The 22,907-nt window shown below is 40.8% G+C and overlaps 1 protein-coding gene across 1 annotated transcript in view; it reads right to left on the reverse strand.

Annotated features, from left to right (window-relative positions):
- The window catches only part of LOC134213634 (zinc finger protein 182-like), a 123,846-nt gene that overhangs the window by 25,563 nt on the left and 75,376 nt on the right, over positions 1-22,907 (reverse strand). The gene's annotated exons all lie outside the window — the stretch shown is intronic.

Here is a 22,907-nt window from a genome sequence, read left to right on the forward strand (position 1 = left end):
GATGGAGCAAGCTCGAATACAACCCGTTATTCTAACCGGTCTACCGCCAAGGAACGTCCTCCCAAGACCAGACAAACCTGTCGGAAACCAAACGGACTCGTAGGATGGAAAAGCCAATCGGCTTAATACCAAAAATAAATCCGAAAGAAAAAGAGACGCATAGGTGGTCAAACCGATACCTAAAAGCTGAAGCAACCCGAAGAAAACCAATCAAATAAAAGGACAAGTCGGGATCCAATCCGGATTCGGCTTAGATGATAACCAGACATCCGTTTTCACATCCGATTGGACATCCGATTTCAACAAGAGAATCAGCAAAACATCACAGCCCGGCTGAGAGCCAATCCGCCTCGGCACTGAAGTATCAACGAGACAATCGATTACGAAATCAACGGCTACATCACCACACGGCTGAGGGTCATCCAATCCGGTTGTGAAGCTCGGAAATCACAGCACGGCACGGCTTAGGGTCGTCCGTCATCACCGATGCAGTACAATACAAATTAAGAAGTGTTAGCATTAAGTATTTCAACATAAATAATGACAAATTTAAATATATATATATATATATATATATATATATACATGTACATTAGAGAGAAACATTAAAAAAAAAGTGACTAAACTCAGCACGACAAAAAAAAAAGATATATATATATATAATAGAGAGGACAAATAAGACAATTACATAATCACATGTATTAATTTAGCACGATCGTAAAATATCGCCTTCTAAGTATCATAATTATACACTAATTAGGCTGAGGGAATGTTATGAAAGCCTATTTCCTATCGCTTGCTCAGCCAGATGCGCCTTGTCACCGTGACCCAAGCGCCGATAGCTCAATATTGCACCCGAAAAAAGGAGCCAAAGACATACACCACAGATCACGGTGCGGGATGATCGTCGGCATGAGGAAAAATAAAAAGGAAAAAAAAGTCGTAAAATCCTCACCAATACGGGCACCAAGCGTGGGTTCCCCAGGCGGCAATGTCAAGTACCGATAATAGCGCTGTTGGACTGTACCTATAGGAGAGATTCCGGAACGGTCCCGCGCATGGATTATTTTGGTAGAAAATGTAATGCACCAAGGGTATTGATAGCCGCGGGAACCAACGCTTGGAAAAGGTGATAAAACGCGCTTGATAGAATGCATGGCTGGAGCGACAGATAGGGCGTAGGTTTTAGAAGGGAGAGAAGTAGTGAATCAGACCAATGCAAGAAAGTAATAAAATTTGGGCCGTACTTGCGTGCGTAAGGTAGCGAAGAAGGAAAGATTTAATTTAAGTTAGAATAATTAGGTTCTGACTTCTCTTTTTGTCTTTAGGACCAAATGGGAAGCCAGACCCGATCTAGCTCTATAAAAGCGGCATGTCGCCGCTGGAATAAATGTATTTCGATGTGGGACTTGAGATCAGTAAGAGTATTTTTCTCGACGAAAATCCGTAGTCCGCTCTTATTCCAAACCCCATTGTCTTTCTTGAAATCCTTGACTTTGGGCGTAAGTTCTTTTGCCTCCTCTAACCGAACCAAAGAGGTGTCAGCCCTTGCGCAGTCCTGGAATAAAGAAGAGTCAATTCCCTTTCCTACCCTTTGGACGACTTCAAAGCCCTATTGAGAGGCCAGTTCTGCAAATCAAGCATAAAAATCCTTCGCGTAAAAAATCAAACGGTTTGTCAGGACACGGTCCTCAACACAATCATTACTGTTGTGGCTAATTTTACTAGCAGTGCTTTTACAATTAACGATCACGCTGCTGTATGGTGTGTACAAGAAGAGGGAGCGACAAGTTGCTCTAAAAGCAGCGCGGTCCATAGCGGCTTTAAACGTGGTGTAATGGTGCATTCAACTTGCTAATTCGGAGCAAAGACAAAACAAAAAGTAAACACAGTAGTGATCACGTGGAAATTGACCGGCAGGTCAAAGAACAGATACAAGTATTCCAATATATGGAGAAATACGGTACAGAACGGTACCATCGTATCAACAAGACGAAAATTCGGACGCGATTCAACCGCAAAAGAGGACCCCTCTCGGAAGAGTCATTCCGGTATTGTCCTGGGCTCTGTCGATATAAGCCAAAGAGGGAAGACGCCAGCGTGAGAAGCAGATCGCACCGTCAAGCCAAGACGATCTGCTATCCGATCCACCAGGAGAATATCCAATCAGATGTTTCTTCTATGATTTTGTTGTTTCTCAGTAGAGGCAACAACATTGACAAGATGGTTCTCAGGACTAATGAGGTGGGAAGAGTTAGAATCAATAACCTCAAAGGAGTTTACAAGCTCGCCAACAACGTTGGTAGAGGAGGCAACTCTATCATCACTTTATCTAGAATTGCAGCAGTGTTTCCCGTGGTAACATTAAAGCTGCTTGCAACTGCAGGCGTAAACATTCCCAGCGCTGTTACGCTCTCAGTGACAGACTTTGGTAATGACCTCTCTAGGCAGATGCAAACTGTGATTGTAGCTGCCATATTCCCAAAGGGTAACTGAGGAACCCAGTTAATGAAGGCTCTGCTGCTATACCTGATAGAGGAGAATAAACTGCTCAGCAATGTGGGAGGCTCAACAGACACAGAGATCTTGCAAAAGGTTGTGCCTTTTGATAGGGCATCCTTTGTTTCAGGGATAGTGGGCCAGAGAGACAGAGCATCAATGGGCATGGGTAATTTAGGAGTCGCAAACCAGTCGCAATGAGGACCAAACTCGGATGGTGGTGCACGACTATACGTCCGAGCGGGACGTTTCGATTTCAGAGAAGGCATAATGAACGAGAAACAACTATTGAGCATCTAGAGTATACTGGTGAAAATAGATTCTTGAATTGGTGGAAGCTACTCTTCTACATAAGTATGATATTGAAAATTATACAGTTCGGGTTAAAGAGATCTAATATTTATAAAGCGTTCACATTTGTTGATCACATAAAAACCGAAAACATCCTTCATAGAAAGGATGGAATGAAAGATCTGGAGAACAATAAGTTTATTATGGTAATTGTGCTTCTTGGCAAATACACTCTCGAATCAGGATAGAATTCACGCAAAATATAGCAAAGAATGTTAGGATATCCCTTATTATTCCAAGGTACTATCGTATTACACATCTGCTAAAAGAATGGTTCCAAAAAATGTTCAACCATAATGTAGACAGGGCAGTACTAGTGTTGAAAACGCGACTATCAGGAGCGTACACTCATAGTAATCAATTTTTAATTACTTTGTTTAGCGACAGATTGCAATACCGAAACCGAATTTGCACTAGTAATTAATCAGGAACGGTTCCCTTCGTTAGAATTCATTGAACCCTCAACAACAGAAAATAAACTCCCTCACCCCGGGGAACATAGGCATCAGATACCAGAAAGTTAAAACTACAATAAAACGATACATAAGCACAGTTAGATACGAACGATGCGAGAGTAGCAAGAAGAAATAAATGTATGACCATGCAATTCAAACCGCATACGATCATGACGAGCGGTAACTCGGATAGAAAATGTAAACATTAGCAAAAAGGATCACGTAGGCGACGATGCGCAGGCACGGTCGTAGAGGCACAGCATAGAATGTTTGTACTGATAGGCCGCATAGAAATTCTTACAGCACCGATCGTCGCCCGGGTGAAATAAGTATCATAGTGCACCAGGCATACGGCACCACAGATGTAGGGATAGCATGGGCACATGCAGGATCCAAAGCTTTGGAATTCTCACTGCCAGGTACTGGATTGTACACCCTGGCCGTCTGGAATTTTGATCAAGTGTGTAGCTTGACTCCCCCCATATAAGCAAACAGTGTCTTGAGCCGTCAACTCGACGTAACAAGACCCTGTTAGAAGAAGCTAAGGGCGCTGCTCAGACTTTTCACTGTCAGTTACTGGACTGTATAGCCTGACCGTCTGAGAGTCAACAGCACACCACCCGAAGCTTACGATTGTTATTTGGCCGTCCGAACCGCGATCAGAACTTCGCGCAGTAACGCGGATTTTGGACTCCAAATTAACATGGTGGCTCCAGAGAGGAAGTTACAAAAACCGTGTTCGGGTTATCGTAACTTCACGCGATCGTACTCGCAGGGCGTATCCATCGCCTGAAGAACGGTTAACAGTCGAACTAAGTGCCAAGTGAACTAGTGTAATGCAAAAAGGAAAGTTACCGCTGGAACAGCATACTTTCAAAGTACAGTGCTAACGACAAGAATCGCGTGGACTTCTATGTGCCGTTGAAGAAATAGTGGAAAATAGCAAGTGTTTTTTCTCGATAATGCCAAATCTAGAAAGAGAAATTGACGAGCTTGTCGATTACTTCAACGAACTTGAAGTTCAGGTACAACGTGTTACACAGGGAAGTAGTTTCCAGAGGTGGCGGAAAACACAACTCCCTAAAAACAAAGTGTGCGAAACGAAGGAAGTTGAAGTGGTTCTTTGGCAAAACACACCCAAAGAGAGAGTTGTAATTCAAAAAATCACAAAATACGTTCAGAGCACATACCCCAAGAAACCGTGAGCAAACGGTCTACAGTGCTATAGTATAGTGTTGGGAACAGTGACTAGTGTAACCAGCTCGAACACCTGACTCCTTGTGTCAGTTGGGAGGATATACATCTAGAAGTTGAAGGCACGTCAGCAATTTGGTCACGAACATCGTTTGGGAAATCCAGGAGAACCGATCGGCATGAAAATGAAACTTGGGTGGTTGGTTTATGGTAAACTAACCGGAAACGACGAAATGAACCATTCCATGATAATACACGAAGAGGATCCTCTTCGTAAGATCATGGAAGCCTATTTCTCGGTAAAGAACTTCGGTGTTAAACCCGTGAAAGAACTACCAAGTTCAATCGAGGAGAAAAGAGCCAATGAGATCACAAAGAAAACCTTAAGATACAACGAAGAGAGGTATGAAATTGGCTTACTATGGAAACTGGACTCTTACAAGTTTACAAACAGTATTGATATGGCTAGAAAGAGGTTAATAAATCTAGAGGACAAACTCTTAAAAAATCCACCTCTAAAGAATTGGGCTATTGAAACCATGAAACCATGACTACGTGAACAAGGGCTACGCAAGGAAATTGAAACCAGCAGAACTGATTGCCGAAAGCAAGTCAACTTTCTATTTGCCACACTTCATAGTTATTAATGAGAACAAGCATCCACCTAAGCCTAGATTGGTCTTCGACGCAGCCGCCAAAATACAGGGAAAATCTTTTAACTCAGCAACTCTGGACCGGATAGTACAACATCACTATTTGACCTTCTAGTAAGATTCCGAGAAGGACATCACGCGGTCTGCGGAGACCCAAAAGAAATGTTTCAACAGGTGAAAATAAGAACTGAAGACCAGAACGCGCAAAGATTTCTTTGGAGAGATTGCAATAGAAATCAACACTACCCGGATGTATACGTGATGCAAGTAATGACGTTCGGCTCAACCTGGTCACCATCATGCGCTCAAGCCGTTAAGAATCATAACGTCGAGCGCTTGAAGGATAAGTATCCATTAGCCCTTCTACCGATAACTAATCAACATTATGTTGATGATTACGAGGATAGCTTCAATTCCTTGGAAGACGCCGTAAACACCGTTGACCAGGTAATCAAGGCACACAGTGAAGGTGGGTTTTTTATAACCAAATTCTGCTCGAATAGCAAGGAATTATTGGATACAATTTCGAAAGATAGACGCGCCCCGAATCCATTAAGCTCTTGGAGGATAAGGAAGATGAATCCACCAAGATCCTCGGCGTCTATTGGAATGCCAGAAAGGATAGCATTGGTTATAATGTGAAGCTAGACAGATTACCGAAGGAAGTGCGTCTTAAGATTAGACGACCAACGAAACGAGTCCTTACTAATAACTACTTACTACTTACTAAGTACTATCCTTCGTAATGAGCGTCTTTGATCCTTTAGGACTGATATCGCACGTCACGATTCGCGGGAGAATACTCCTACAAGAACTACATAAGGAAACGGCGGAATGGGATGTGGTGATATCGAAAAAGATGGAGAAGCCTTGGGAACAATGGCTCGAAAGAATCGAGTCCACTAAGCACATAAGAATACCCAGATGGCTTCTAGAGAATGCAGGAAAGCAAGTAGAAATGCACGTTTTTGTCGACGCATCAGAGAAAGCTTTCACCGCCGTTATCTATTTCAGAACTAACACAGGGGGAATACCCTGCGTAAGATTAACCGCTGCTAAATCAAGAGTTGCTCCGATTAAGGCTATGTATATTCCAAGACTAGAATTACAAGCCGCATTACTCGGAGTTAGATTGGCCGATACCGTTAAAGCCGAAACCAGACTAAGAGTAATTAAGTCTGTATTCTGGTCAGATTCAAAAACGGTGTTGGCATGGATAAACTCGGAACATAGAAAATATAAACCTTTCGTCGCGCATCGTATTGGAGAAATCTTCGATTCAACCACTATGGATCAATGGAGATGGGTACCATCCGGCAAAAACCCAGCAGACGAAGCTACGAAACCAGCTCCTAATCAAACGATATGGATATCAGGTCCTGAATATCTAAAACTTGAATCCAAGGAATGGCCAGAAGCCGAAATTGAAAAAACAACTGAAGAAGAACGGTTCACCGGAATTCATGACGAAAGACAGGATTATATCAATGAAGGGAAATTCTCGAGCTGGTGGAAATTACTTTTTCGCATATGCGTGATAATGAAAATAATTCAGTTCGGCTTAAGAAGATCTAGTTTCTCCAAAGCATTCACAATGCGAGATCGTTGCCAGGCAGAGAATATTCTGTATCGAAAGGCTCAAAACGATATTTACCCCGATGAAGTAAAAGACCTGAAGAAGAATAACACCGTAACGATTATTGGCCCCCTTTGCAAGTTATCACTCATCCTGGACGACAATGGCGTACCCGAAGCAGATTGGAATATGCGCAAAATATCCCAACAAGTATGAGGACACCAATTATTCTTCCAAGAGACCACCACATCACGCATTTGATAATACAATGGTATCACGAAATGTTTAATCATTATGCAGATAAGGCGGTATTAGCAGCATTACAAACGAAGTTCTTTATAACAGGTCTGAACTCCGCGCTTAACTGCGTCAAGGCACGGTGCCAAAAATGCATGAACGCCAGAACCGACTCGCATATATATATTTCCTTTCACTCATACGGGAGTGGATTACTTCGGACCTTTCGAAGTAACCGTTCGTCGATCAAGGGAGAAGCGATGGGGCGTAATATTCACCTGCATGAGCACAAGAGCATCACATATTGAATTAGCTAACAAACTAGACACCGATGCCTTTCTACTGTGTTTCATGAACTTCCAAAATAGAAGAGGTAAAGTCTTACATCTTTACAGCGACAACGGCACTAAATTCGTTGGAGCTGAGAATGAGCTAAAGGAAGTCGTAAGAGGAATAAATTCAAAGATGGAAAAAGGAGAAGCAATGAAGCTCGAATTATCTTGGCATTTTAACCCACCAAGGGCACCACACTTCGGAGGCGCCTGGGAAAGGCTAATAAGAATAATAAAAAATAACCTGATGGATATGATTGAATCTCGAAAAAGCAGGCCACCTCCGACGGAGGATGTTTTGAGAAGTGTACTGATCCAGATAGAATATTTCCTAAATTCACGACCTCACGATGAGGACGAAGTACTTACTCCCTTCCACATTCTTATTGGAAGAGCAGGTAGATCATCAATACCGTTCGCCTTCAAAACTCATGAACTAGAACGAAAACATTGGCGTCTGGCAACCTATTACGCCAAATATTTTTGGAATCGTTGGAAGACAGAATATCTGCCACTTATTGCACAACGGCCAGACGTAGACAGATTTGAATGGCTCAAGGGACGCGTCATCGAGGTCATAGAAGGACGAGATCAACAGGTTAGGTCCGTAAAAATAAAAACAGCCCATACGACCAGCAATCAACGTCGCGGTGCTGGACGTATACAAAAAGAAACGCAAGCAGGAAGACAAGAACGAGAATGTAGTCAACCGAGAGACCTGCATGCTAACCACTGAGTCAAATTCATCGATTTTTAGCGACGAGGACTTAGAAATAATGGCATCAGAAATCGAGAAAAACATAAGGGAATCATCTGACGGCGTTGACGAAATAGCAGCATTCATCGAGGAGACGTCAAAAAGCAACACTGCGGAATTCAGGCAGCATCAATCATCGAGACAACGTTCATCGAAGAAGCATCGAACAGCGGAGCAGGAACAGCGCAGATCGAAGAGGCGTCGAACAGCAGAATGCAGGATTCATCGAAGGGGAACAGATCAACGAGACAGCGTTCACTGAATAAGGAGATTATATTCACCGAAAAGAGATTATCCAACAAGACAACAGGGATAAAACACATTGACTCAGAAAAGGCCATCGAGCCGAACAGGACAGATAAATCGGTAACGAGGAATAAAACCAATTGGAAACCCCCTGGAAGACCCAAAAGAAGAAACGAAAAAAGAGTTGCACCATGTACATGGGCGAGTAGCGGCTTAACATTGTGGCGCATTTTCTCATACGTCGGACTACGAACACGGTTACGCGTATATTGTCAAGGAATTTACACCTGATGAATGTAGACTAGCCCAGTTACTAGGAACAGCAGCGCTATCCGAAGGGCATCGAATTCGAGAACTACGTCGTAATGGTATAACAAGAGGAGAGACGTTAATCGTAGGCAGCATGAAGGGAACTTCATGCAACGGAGGCACCTATAGAACACCAACGTATACATGGGAAGGAGCCTTAGTCTACTACGAATATGAGATAAGCATGTACGATTATACCGCAACAGTTGACATCGAAAATGATCAAGTCACATTAAGGAACGGAATAATATGCCCTTACAACTCCGGATGGTGTCTCGATTCCGAATTCGGGTATATGACTTGGGAAGTCGATCTAAGACGGCAATGTGAAGAAACAGATTTCGAAGTCATTTATCAAGGGACAGTCAATAAAACCTTTGATAATGATGGTGTGGCATGTGCTTCACACATGTCATCGAACCATGCCTGAGTTCAACAGAACTCGCACGTTGTTCCATGCTGGGTCAAATTCTAGACCCTATCAGTTAGCAACCCATCGAGTCGATGGCCGTTGCATTGCATGAGCAGCAACCCGTCGATTCGATGGCCGTTTCAATGCATAAGCACTTTCAGTTGGAAAGTGTCATTTTACAGAATGTTACTTAATGACTGTTTCCAGGCAATGCTCGTTCTCAAGCTGCCTGCGTAGTGGCAGAGCCAAATGGGCGGTCTCTTTCTATGCCTATTCTCACTCTCTCTCGATCGGTGCATCGATCACTGATTGGTTGTAATTTACATAGGACTTCAGACTCCTCATTAGTTACTAAGGCTAGCTTAAGTCGAAACAATGAATAAAGCTTCAGTCTGGTGAGAACCACCAAAACATCATAGTCTTTATTTTACATGGCAGACCGTGTCAAGTGGCCGGTACCTGTACCTTAAGTACAGTGAAGTTTTAGCCATTACCATACGCGATGTTTGCGAAACAGCTAAAGTGAATTATCTACAATATTTTGTGAGATAGACAAATTTATGTATGAAATAGCGAAAAATGCACACAGTGAATCCAAGGCAATGAACACTGAAATCGTGCTGCATCAAAATCCGGACGTTTGCAGAAGTGATATAAGTTATCAAAAAAAAAAAATGATTTAAGCTTTAATCCAGTTATTTATCATCGCAAACCGTAGTGCACGTGATCAAAGAGCAAAGGAAATTTACGAAGCGCATGGAAAACAAGTTTAATAAGAACGATATTGTGACATTTTCGCTGTTCTGTAGAAGAAGAAATGGGAAATCATAAATCATCCCCAAAAGTGAATCAGGAAGGAGATCATGACCTCAAGATTATAAATACACAAGAGGTCCATACAGATTTCCATCTGAGCCATGATATTAAACTCAATATTATCATTGGCCTAATGGCGCTTCAATTAGTACTAGCCTTGTACAGAACGATCGTTAAACGCGAGAGAAAGCGCGCTAATAAAATCGCGGCAAAATCACTCGCGAATTTGAATGAAGTGATTTCGCAATAGATGAAGCCAGCGATACAGTGACCCCTGCGACTCCTGCGATCCCTGCGACTCCTGCGACCCCTGCGACCCCTGCGACCGCTGCTCCACTTTCAGTTGGAAAGTGTCATTTTACAGAATGTTACTTAATGACTGTTCCCAGGCAATGCTCGTTCTCAAGCTGTCTGCAGAGTGGCAGAGCCAAATGGGTGGTCTCTTTCTATGCCTATTCTCACTCTCTCTCGATCGGTGCATCGATCACTGATTGGTTGTAATTTACATAGGACTTCAGACTCCTCATTAGTTACTAAGGCTAGCTTAAGTCGAAACAATGAATAAAGCTTCAGTCTGGTGAGAACCACCAAAACATCATAGTCTTTATTTTACAATGGAAAGAATAACAAACCCAACGCCGTCTACACGGTAATATCCGATACACACCTATTTTCGATTTGCGCACGAGATAAAACCCAAATATGTGGTTTCGATGGATACTTCACAGACCATCCCAGGATTTTCATACTGGAATCAAGCGGGTATAAATCACCATTTACTCACAAGGCAAGCACTGGGGGAAATCTTGATCTCTTTACGTACTTCAACTCTAAAATAACCCTCGTGGAAAGTTATCTCGGACAAAAGCTGAATGAAATTTATACAACCGTTATCACAGAAATGTGTAAAATAGACAAGGCACTAATGGAGACAAGGCTAACATTGGCAAGAGTCAATCCAACAGAGTTTGTATCGAACATAGGCAGACGTTCAGGATTTACGGCAATTGTAGCTGCAGAAGTACTTTACATCCTAGAATGTAAGCCGGTGCACATATGAAAGGAAGGAAGACTGTTACTAGGAAATACCCGTCAAATACAACAACAGGTCTATGTACATGGCTCCAGTAACACGTATACTCCAGATTCGAGTATCCGAGTATCTTTGACGCTTTAGTATCCGAAAAAATCATCGACATCGGCACTTAACAGGTACTGGTCCAAATTCATCTCGTGGTCCACGTGGCCACGAACTCTTATTGACAAGAATAAAATTAGGAAATTGAAAGAATACAAGAGTTCGTACTTAGTGAAAGTGGTAACAGGAGTAAGCAGTATTGAAACATTACCACGAACTGTTCAAGTGAAGAAAGCCGAAGTATTAGATTGGAGTGCCAAGTTACTGGACAACGAAGATTGTTACGAACGCAACATTGCAATTATTTACAATTCTATAACGGTTCTCGTAGGTCATTGCCCTTTATAAGCAGAATTAAATCCTCCGAAAAGGACATGCTATTTGAAACAAAAGCAACATAGGCTCGTATAGCAATGAATTAAAATTAAAGGCTCTACGCACCACGCAACTCTAGCTCAGACCAAATATGCACCGTACCACAGACGAGTCCTATCGTCTTTTCCTTATCTTCACAGCAGCAGCGTGAGAACGTAAGGACCTGGTCTCAGTACCCGCGCACGCACCAAAGGTGCAATAAAGTAATTTACGCTTGCGCTTGGTCGGATGTATGGTGCAGTCGTTCTTGGGAACGTATTGTAAGACACCAATACGACGTTTTATGGCGTCTCGAGATAAGCTAGTTTTTATTGGACATGCACTTCGATGGGAACGTTGATTGTTGGCATTTTTGACGGAAGTGATAAAAGTGTTAAATACCAACCAGAATCGTGATTTGAAGATGGCTATTCGAAATAGTTATACAGGCCCTATGCATTTACATTGATCCTTAGGGTGTGAGCAAATAGTGATAAGAAGTGTATTAGAAATGCTCAGCTCAGAATTAGGAAATATGTGTAAATAAGATAACATGAGGTGCTCAGACCCACACATTAGAAGTCAGGACACGTTAGGTTTCCCCTCACCAATAGAATAAGCTAGAAGTGTAAAAGAGAAAGGTGAGCTTAGGGACTATGCGTAGATAGTTTGGACTGTACTTACATTCTGAGCACCCATCTCGATTTTGACTATAAATAAGAAAAATGTGACCAGAATAAATCAGTTCGTTCTTGATTGGAAAACGATCAAGTCGTGGATGATTATTCCTTCCGAAAATTCATCTTCAAGGAACTCAATTGAATAGCTCAGCTATACAAGACAAGTCTCTCTCCAGGATCAACATACAGCCCCTCCATAGTCGGGCAAGTAGCACCTGGGCATTCTTAGCCTGAATCCTGAGTTATTCACCAGGGTCAAGTTCTAATACTTGCCAACCACGTCAAGTTTCTCCCCATACTGACATACTGTCCCTCCATAGCTGGGCATGTAGCACTTGGGCATTCTTGAGCTGGAAGCAAGAACAAGAACGAGTTTGAAACCAGCTACCGTCATTAGACGTTAGCTTGTTTCGAATATCATACCCATCAAGGCTCTTACTTACGTTCATTTCCAACAAAGTTACCCTCGCTCCCTCAATTCCTTCGGTTGGGATTGGCGTCGGTAACAAATGGTGGCTCCAGATCGAGGAAATAAGATTCTCAAAGTAAACGTGAACTCTTAAATCGAATTGTAACGTCAATCGGTAGGAACCAGCAAAAGTAAAAGTGCGAAGTGTGACGGCCAGAGAAGTAAAGTGTGAAGCAAGAAGGCCAGAGAAGAAAAGAAAAGTGTGAAGGCCAGAGAAGTAAAAGTGTGAAGCAAGAAGGCCGGAGAAGAAAAGAAAAGTAAGAAGGCCAGAGATAGAGTTTCCATTTCCCGGCCATTTTCGTTGTCCCGGGATTCGGGATGAATTTGTTCGTATATCCCGGGAAATCCCGGGATCCCGGGTTTTTTAGATATTTCCTTAAAAAACTTATTTTTTGGTTTAAAAACGATTTTATGCAATGTTCAGGGGTAAAGTTTATGTTTTTTTCTCAATTCAATTCTTTCGATTCTTTCAACAAAAAAAAAACGACTTGAAAAAGCAAATAATTTTCACGTTTTTCTCGGAAGGTAGAGTACCCTTTTGGAATATATGATCGCCGAGTCCGAGAAGAAGGGTTCGCTGGCGGTTGAAGTCGGCTTGACTGTTTGCATTGTTTTGAATATGCATTGGGTTTAGACAGTTTCTGGGAATGCATTCAATACGCTTGTGACGAAAGATGGAAGATGTGCAGTAGAATCGTACTGGGCCCATAACTTATTGGAGATATGGGAACCCCCTCATAAAGAAATTTTGTGTGAAATTATTATCGGAGTTCGATAATTCAACGTTAGTTAACTCAATAATTTAACGATAATGGGGTTAATAGATTACGCGATTAAAGTTGGTATATAATTTTGACAGAAGCCGAGAATTGGACAACTTGATTGCAGCCTGTTGACCAGAGTTGATTTTGATCGAAGCGATGCACCAAAAAAAAAAAAATAGGCAGAGCATCGGGATCGGACCACTTGTACTTGCGCATGTGATGGAAAGTTTGTTGTACGAACGTCGATTGGAATGACATGAATTGGATCAAGAATTGTTTTGGAGGCAAGAAGCTCAGGAAGACTGACTCAATGTTGGGCGGCGCGAGGAGATTAGCAAGGCGAATATCAGCTAGTGTACACAATTACACAACTTTTTTGTAGACGGGAGATGGGTAGGAAGCAGGCGCCAAATAGATGTAGCTGATCTTGTACTGTAGATACTTGTCGTTTAATTAATAGAGAGCTATAGCTGCTGGAAAAGTATCAGTCAGTAGCCCTCCATTGAGTGGTATAGGGAATCTAATATTTTTTGTGAAGGTGTTCTATTAACTCTCTCCGATATTTCCATGTCTGTTCCTCTGTTACTAATTTAATAATAAGATGATATCGATTGTGCATCACAAAGAACCTTGGCTCCGTGTACATGTCTGAGCCTACCAAATAAGCGAACTTGGAAAAAAAATCATGTCTGATGGGAGGTTTTTATGATTTGAGTTTATCACCTAAGTTGAGTTTCGCATTCAAAACAAATAACTTTTGTAAGAAAAAAAATTACACTGTTTGCGAACCGGAAATGAAACAGTATTTTTTGTCCCGGGTATCCCGGGATTTTCGGGATTTCAAAAATAATATCCCGGGAATCGGGAAATCCCGAATTTTCTGAAATCCCGGGATTTTTTGTCCCGGGATGTCCCGGGATGGAAACTCTAGCCAGAGAAGTAAAAATGTGAAGCAAAAGGCCGGAGAAGAAAAGAAAAGTGTGAAGGCCAGAGAAGTAAAAGTGTGAAGCAAACGGCCGGAGAAGAAAAGAAAAGTGTGAAGGCCAGAGAAGTAAAAGTGTGAAGCAAGAAGGCCGGAGAAGAAAAGAAAAGTAAGAAGGCCAGAGAAGTAAAAGTGTGAAGCAAGACGGTCGGAGAAGAAAAGAAAAGTAAGAAGGCCAGAGAAGTAAAAGTGTGAAGCAAGAAGATCAGAGAATAAAAAAAAGAGTAAGCCAGCAGCAAGGGGAAATTAGTCCCCACCTGGGGAAATTAGTCAATCTAAAAAAATTACATTAATCCTCTGGAAGGAAGGAAGAGATAATTATTCATTCAATATCAAAATATACAAAACAAAAAAATAAACCGATTCCACAATATCTGAAAAAACTCATTGAGATTGAGCGGACCGAACAGAACATTGAACAAAATTAGATATCCGTACAAACAAGCAATATTATCTCGCCAACGATTTCAAGCGGAAAGTTACGTCAAAATGGAATTTAAATTCACACAAAATAAAAATGGACATTGCCGTCTATGTACTCAAGAAGATGAAGTACAAGACATGGTCTCCTGCGATCACTGTGATCGCTAGTTTCATTTTGGATGTGCCAGGTTGTCTAAACTCCCGGATAAAAAGGACCACTGGTTATGTATAAAATGCTCTAAATTCATGCTTGAGCAAAAGGCTATGAGACAACAATTAGCTGATCTCGACAAACTGAAGCATCAAATAGAAGGTTTAAGAACGGAGATCGATGCGCGTGCTTCGGCACAAAAATCTGCAGAAATTCATGCACTTACTATGGCAGCAGAGCTTGCTCAATGAATTAAAAGGATGAATTAAAAGCAAAAGATGAAGAAGAAGGTCATAAGCATGACATCTTGCTGGATATTGCAAGAATAATTCAAGAGAACAAGATCAAATAGGAAAGTAATCAAAACAAATCAAGACTGGAAAATTATGATAGGAATCCATCCGAGGATTCTTTGGTTTTATACATGCGTAGACAAGGATTAAGCCTACCTCATTTTTTTTAGAAACGCCAAGGAATGGCCAGTCTTCAAAAAGGTATTTGAAGTAACAACTGAATCTGGAAAAGATTGCAAACTGGAGAATCTTATTCGATTACAAAAGGCACTTGGAGGTTTGGCAGCCAAAAGCGTCCAGTCATTAATGCTTGATCAAGAAGATGTATCATTATTTATTGAACGATTAGAAAAACAGTTTGGACAACCGAAAAGAGTCTATAGAGAAATACGTGAAGATCTAGAGAGGATCAAACCAGGTGGCCATCTAGCAATAGTAGAAGTTTCCAACACACTGGAGGGACTAGTAGCTCACCTAACGGCTTCACATCAGACCGCATACTTACAAGATCTCCGATTAGTGGAGAAAGTTATTAATACATTACCATATGATCTTCAAATAAAATGGATGGAAACTGTTGATGGCAATGTAAAACAAGGAAACAGTATGCCAACCTTACAAGATTTGTATAAATGGATTAAACCTAAAGCTGACATTCATCGAGAATTGACCGCACCGATAAAACACCAAGAGCGAGTTAACGATTGAACTATGCCAGCGTGCCACATCAATAACAACAACACCAGACTCCTCGGGTAAGCATGTTTGGTTTACAAAACGGATGTCATTGTCCTCAATCACCGTGGTACTGCATCAACAATATCGATACCGATCGAGTCAACCACTGGACTGGACTGGATTTCGGGTCAAGCGTTTCAAGTGGCTAGAGTATAGGTTCCGTGTAGGTTAAGCTTAGCTGAATAAATCAGTCTTTAGTTAACTTTCAATACATGTAGACCCTTTTTTTATTTGTAAGAAAACCCCCTATAACTTAACTGGCGCCCGAATAGGGACCTTGCTAAAAGTGGGAAGTGTATAAAGTCAGTGTTGAAAATCGTCAAGTTTTAAACTAGTGAAAAATCCTAAAAGTGGAATATCACCAAAATTCCACGAGTGGTCCAAGGAGCCAAATCCACTAGTATATCACAATTGGTTCCACGAGCCCCATCACGGATAGTGAAGCGAAAACTAGGACACCGAAGCTACCAGCTCGATCACTATTAGGACCCTGAGTAGCAGCCCATCAAGCAGCAGCAAAAAGGAATCACCCTGAAATAGCTGCGAGGCCGGTATAACCCAAAAAGTCCAGACATTGTGTGCATCTTGTAGCATATCAACTTATTTTACAAACAGCTGAAAAGCATTCACTTATTGTACATCAGTACATCTTCAACAAATCATTCCCACATGAAAAATGATGCGCTTGTATTCCTTCAAGTGGCATTCTCAAGTTCCCACTAACAGATCTGGGACATGTTTCTTCACAGTCGATCATTCACCTACCACACAAGTTGAACAACACATTTAGTTCCCACCTGTTCCCACATATAGGTCATTGCGCGCGGCAAACCTAACCTCACAATTTTGACAGGTACTGGTCCTGTTGTTTACGTTTTGGACTTAGATTTTTTTAATCCAAATTAAATCTTCATAATTCACGATGTTGAAGACATTCCGTACATTCTGCATTCAAATACAGGTAATCATCGATAAGTTTAGGTAACTATCGATCAGATAATCTAAAGAATGATAGAAGTATCTCAAAATTAAAATGTAATCGTCTGTAAACAACAGGACCAGTACCTGTCAAAAGTCGTGAGTGACGTCACTGCGCAATGAAGTATTGCATTTGTGCTGATCACAGGCATCGGATGTCAAACCCATTAAATTTACACAATTCCTTTTTCTACTCGAAATGCCGCGCTGCACGCTAACTTTCACCTACTCAGTGACTAAGTAAAATTGTATTTTTCTCTCTTTCTATCCCACGGAAATTTTACTCAATTTCCGTCAAAAGCAGGACAACTCAAAACTATGAGTAATCCTGCTTTTGACGGAAACTGAGTAAAATTTCCGTGGGAAGAAAAGAGATGGCAATACAATTTTACTCAGTCTCTGAGTAGGTGAAAGTTAGAGTGTGACCTAAGCCAACAGCACACAGCACGAGTAATTGCATGCACATGTTGACATTTCCAAAGAAATGAAATTTTAAACGAAGAAATGAGGCGAATAAGTAGCCTCACCCTGGATTTATCTTCTACAGTAACCATGTGCTCCAACCCGTGGCTGGGGACTGACATTCTAGATGAATTGAAAACGCTTTCAACTAACATCATGGGATGCCACAACGAGAGCCCACTGCAATCGCTCGAAACGGAATTGGCTGCCGAACCTAAAAACACTAATGGTCTACAGTCCCTTGAATCAAATAATCAACCTGATTTGAATCTGCCTCGCCCCATTCCAGAAAAGACACGTGACGAATTAAATTTCCACGCAAAGTACAAGGAACCGCGCGATTATGACCCACTATGGCGCTGGAAAGGGAGGTGGATATGGAAACGGGACTGGTCGGAGTTTGATGCATGCATTCGTCGACAAAAGCAGAAAAAAACAGACAGATCGCGTGATAAGCAGAAACATAAGCGGAATTATTGTAACAATAAGACTGATCAACACCACCATACTACCCACCGTGGCGCAGTGACAAACAAAAACAGCCATACACCTATACTTCCGCGCGATAGAGAGCTGCTCGCGGCGGCTAAGGAACACTTTTCGCGACCGCCACCACCATCAAGCCAACACCCGTACCGCCCAACCATCGCTTTTCGGAGAGGAGAGGTGTTAAATCCATACTTTGCTGCTAACCATTCAAGAACAACCAACGCAATATCTCCATCGCCGAGGCCCTGTGTCTGCCAGTGTTTTTGCCAGAATTGACGAACTCCTTAGAGGAAAGCAATGGATGTACACGTTTAAATTGTAATATTCTTAGCATAAGTGACGATGGCAAAAATACTGATGTGGATGAAACTACGGAACTGATGCACTCGGAGAATAGCAATAATCTGAATAAATCAAGTTTCCACAACGGAGAGGTACCTAATAGTAGTGAAGGAAATGAAAAACTAACTTTTGAGGATAATAGTGTTAATAACAATCAGTTACAAGCTCAATTGAATCATAACCAAAATAGTTCTTCGCAAAATTTGCATGCATCAAAAGAAATATCAATCTATTTTCAAAACTTTAATCGCATGCGAAGTGCTTCTAAAATTAAGGAAATACAAAATAATATTTTGAGCTGCTCTTATTCAATAATTCTAGCAAACGAGACAAGCTGGGATATGAGTGTAAGAAGTGAGAAAGTTTTGGTAACAGTTATAATGTCTTTAGAGATGACAGAGATTGCGAATGGTCCGAAAAGAAATCAGGTGGTGGTGTTCTGGTGGCAGTTTCCACAAGTTATAATTCAGAAATCATTGCAGTAACGAAATTTAAAGAATTCGAGCACGTGTGGGTGAAAGTTCAAATGGCAAATGAGAATCATATTTTCGCTTCGGTATACTTTCCTCCTAACAGAGCCAATAAAGATCTATATGATAAGTTTTTTTCTGTAGCTGATCAAATTTTGTCAGGCCAAACTCCTGAAACAAAAATTCACATTTTCGGTGATTTCAACCAACGCAATGTAGATTTCATACCAGATATTGACAATGAAAACATTTTGCTTCCAATAGTTGGAGAAAGTGAAATTCTGCACTTTATTTTTGACAAAATTTCAACCTTGGGACTTAATCAGGTCAACCATGTGAAAAATCAACAGAACTGTCATTTGGACCTATTGCTAACTAACATTTATGATGACTTTAGTGTGAACGAATCACTCACACCATTATGGAGAAATGAAGTGTTTCACACGGCAATCGAATACTCTTTGTTTTTACACGATGTTTCCCCACCTAATGACTATCAAATTGAGGAAGTTCTGGATTATCAAGCAGCTAATTACGAGAACATTAGAAATAAATTAAACATTATTGATTGGCAAACAACTTTGAGGAATCAAGATAATATCGAAAATGCTGCTAATTTATTCTACAGTAAATTGTTCAAAATAATAAAAGAAGAAGTTCCAGTTAAAAGACGTAGACGCTCTTTTTCTACAAAAGAACCAATTTTGTTCAATATGCAAATAAAGAACTTAAAATATCGAAAGCAAAAAGCGCATAGAAATCACAAAAAAATTAATAATTCAAGTAGTATGGAAAATTATTTGAACATTTGCGATCAACTTAATACGGCTATGCACACAGCATTTGATGAGTATAATGCAAAAACTGAAGCGGAAATCAAATCTTGTCCCAAAATATTTTTCCAATATGTAAACACCAAACTAAAGACTGACAATTTTCCCTCAATAATGTACATAGACAGCAAAGTGGGTACTAATTCTGATGAGATTTGCAATTTGTTTGCTGAGTATTTCCGTGAAATTTACTCTGAACACTCAGAGGAGGACCGTGATCGCGCGTTTTTTGATTTCTATCCTGAGTTCTCAAACGATATAAGCGTCGACCAAATTAATGTTCTTGACATCTTGGACGCGTTAACCCTTTCAGGCCCACGGGGTCATATATGACCCCAACATAAAAATGCATGTATAAAATCGCACGATGGATAAAAGTGAACGGTCTCTTCAGCAAAATGGCTTGAAATTAACTCCCCTATCAGGGAAAATATCAGGCATGGACAAAAACGGCCTTACGGCAGCCTAGAACGTCATGAACTTGGTGAAGTTATGAACAATACAATATAAGGTATATTGGCAGCGGATTTTACTGTTTCAAAAAATGATTTTGTTTCGAACGTATCCGTAGAGATACCGTGATACACAATAAACTATTTTTAATCTTCCTTGGACGTCCTAGGCCTAGTCCAAACTATCCATGAGTTCAGGACTTGAAATCTACAATTGCAAAAAAGTGTTTTCTGTTACTCTTTGTTTATTCGAGTAGTAAACCATGCTCGTTACATGTTATAGAAGGTGGTAAAACACCGCAATGTGTTTCTGAAGTATTCTGGGTCATCCAAACTATCCTTGAGATCAGGACTGGAGATCTACAGCTGGAAGAGAATCTTTTTTCAGTACTCAAAGCGTCAATAGGCATTCACTTATATCCATTACACCTCTTGGGAGGTCAACGGATATCGTAAGACAATTTTGAGATATTCTGGGACATCCAAACTGTCCTGGAGTTCGGGACTTGAGATCTACAGCTGGAAGAAAACATTTTTTTAGTACTCAAAGCTTCAATAGGCATTCACTTACATCCATTACACCTCTTGGGAGGTCAACGGATATCATAAGAGAGTTTTGAGATATTCTGGGTCATCCAAACTGTCCTTGAGTTCGGGACTTGAGATCTACAGCTGAAAGAAAATGTTTTTTCAGTACTCAAAGCTTCAATAGGCATTCACTTATATCCATTACACCTCTTGGGAGGTCAACGGATATCGTAAGATAGTTTTGAGATATTCTGGTTCATCCAAACTGTTCTTGAGTTCTGAACTTAAGATCTACAGTTGCAAGAATAGCCTTTTTCAGAACTCAAGCTTCAATATGTTTTCAATTATATTCATTACTCCTCCTGGGAGGGCAAGGGATATCGTAAGAGTATTTTGAGATATTCTGGGTCATCCAAACTGTCATTGAATTCGGGACTTGAGATCAACAGCTGGAAGAGAATCTTTTTTCAGTACTCAAAGCTTCAATAGGCATTCACTTATATCCATTACACCTCTTGGGAGGTCAACGGATATCATTAGTAAATTTTGAGATATTCTGGGTCATCCAAACTGTCCTTGAGTTCGGGACTTCAGATCAACAGCAGAAAGAAAATCATTTTTTAGTACTCAAAGCTTCAATAGGCATTCGCTTATATCCATTACACCTCTTGGGAGGTCAACGGATATCGTAAGATAATTTTGAGATATTCTGGGTCATCCAAACTGCTCTTGAGTTCTAAACTTAAGATCTACAGTTGCAAGAATAGCCTTTTTCAGTACTCAAGCTTCAATATGTTTTCAATTATATTCATTACTCCTCCTAGGATGGCAAGGGATATCGTAAGAGGGTTTTGAGATATTCTGAGTCATCCAAACTGTCATTGAATTAGGGACTTGATATCTACAGCTGGAAGAGAATCTTTTTTCAGTACTCAAAGCTTCAATAGGCATTCACTTATATCCATTACACCTCTTGGGAGGTGTCCGTGCGGTAAAACGCGCGTCTACAAAGCAAGACCATGCTGAGGGTGGCTGGGTTCGATTCCCGGTGCCAGTCTAGACAATTTTCGGATTGGAAATTGTCTCGACTTCCCTGGACATAAAAGTATCATCGTGTTAGCCTCATGATGTACGAATGCAAAAATGGTAACTTGGCTTAGAAACCTCGCAGTTAACAACTGTGGAAGTGCTTAATGAACACTAAGCAGCGAGGCGGCTCTGTCCCAGTGTTGGGATGTAATGCCAATAAGAAGAAGAAGAAGACCTCTTGGGAGGTCAACGGATATCGTAAGATAGTTTTGATATATTCTGGGTCATCCAAACTGTTCTTGAGTTCTGAACTTAAAATCTACAGTTGCAAGAATATCTTTTTTCAGTACTCAAGCTTCAATATGCTTTCAATTATATTAATTACTCCTCCTGGGAGGCCAAGGGATATCGTAAGAGAGTTTTGAGATATTCTGGGTCATCCAAACTGTCCTTGAGTTAGGGACTTGAGATCTACAGCTGGAAGAGAATCTTTTTGCAATACTCAAAGCGTCAATAGGCATTCACTTATATCCATTACTCCTCTTGGGAAGCCAAGGGATATCGTAAGAGAGTTTTGAGATATTCTGGGTTATCCAAACTGTCCTTGAATTCTGAACTTAAAATCTACAGTTGTACCAGGTGGGTGTGTCGCTATACTGAGTTGTGATGTGTAATCATTTTACCAATTTCATCTGCTGGAAGGTCAACAGATATCATCTCAACATGGCTGCGAGATGTTCTGGGTCATCTAAGCTATCCTTGAGTTCAAAACATGAGATTCACAGTTGTGACTACGGATTTTTTCGCTATTATAAGTTGTAATAAAAAATCAACTAAACTTGTTTCACCTTCTGGAAGGTCAAATACATCATACAATGGTTTCGAGATGTTCTATGTCTTTCAAACTTCCCTTGAGTTTGGAACTTGGGATCTACAGTTGCAACAACAGGTTACTATAATAAGTGGCGATGGGTAATAAATTACACTCATTCCATTTTCTGGGACAGACATCATAAAATGGTTACGAGATGATCTGGGTCTTCCAGATTAACTTCGAGCTCTTAGCTTAGGACCTATGTTTGTAAAACAGATTTAATCGGCATTCCAAGTTGTGATATGTGTAGTACATAGAGCAATAATCCCTAATAGCAATGTTAACTTACCCGAATAACTGTGGTTTGTTGTTTTTTTGGATCTTTTTATTTTACTTTTTTTTCATTACTTATATTTACAGCTATTTACAGGTAAGTTAACATTGCTATTAGGGATTATTGCTTTATTTACAACATCTACGAAATACCATCAAGCGTCCTGAACGATACAATGATCAGTATGTGTATCGGGTATTCTGGTAAGATTGATGAATCGAAAATAAATTTAAATTTGGGTTTTCAGAAGGCAAGCTGTATATAGTTGACTTCATATCGCATCTTTGTATTACAAAAAATGCATCTGATTCAAGAGTAGATTCGAAGTCCTGAACTCAAGGACAATT

Source organism: Armigeres subalbatus, chromosome 2 (genome assembly GCF_024139115.2).
Source record: "Armigeres subalbatus isolate Guangzhou_Male chromosome 2, GZ_Asu_2, whole genome shotgun sequence".
Classification (NCBI taxonomy): domain Eukaryota; kingdom Metazoa; phylum Arthropoda; class Insecta; order Diptera; family Culicidae; genus Armigeres; species Armigeres subalbatus.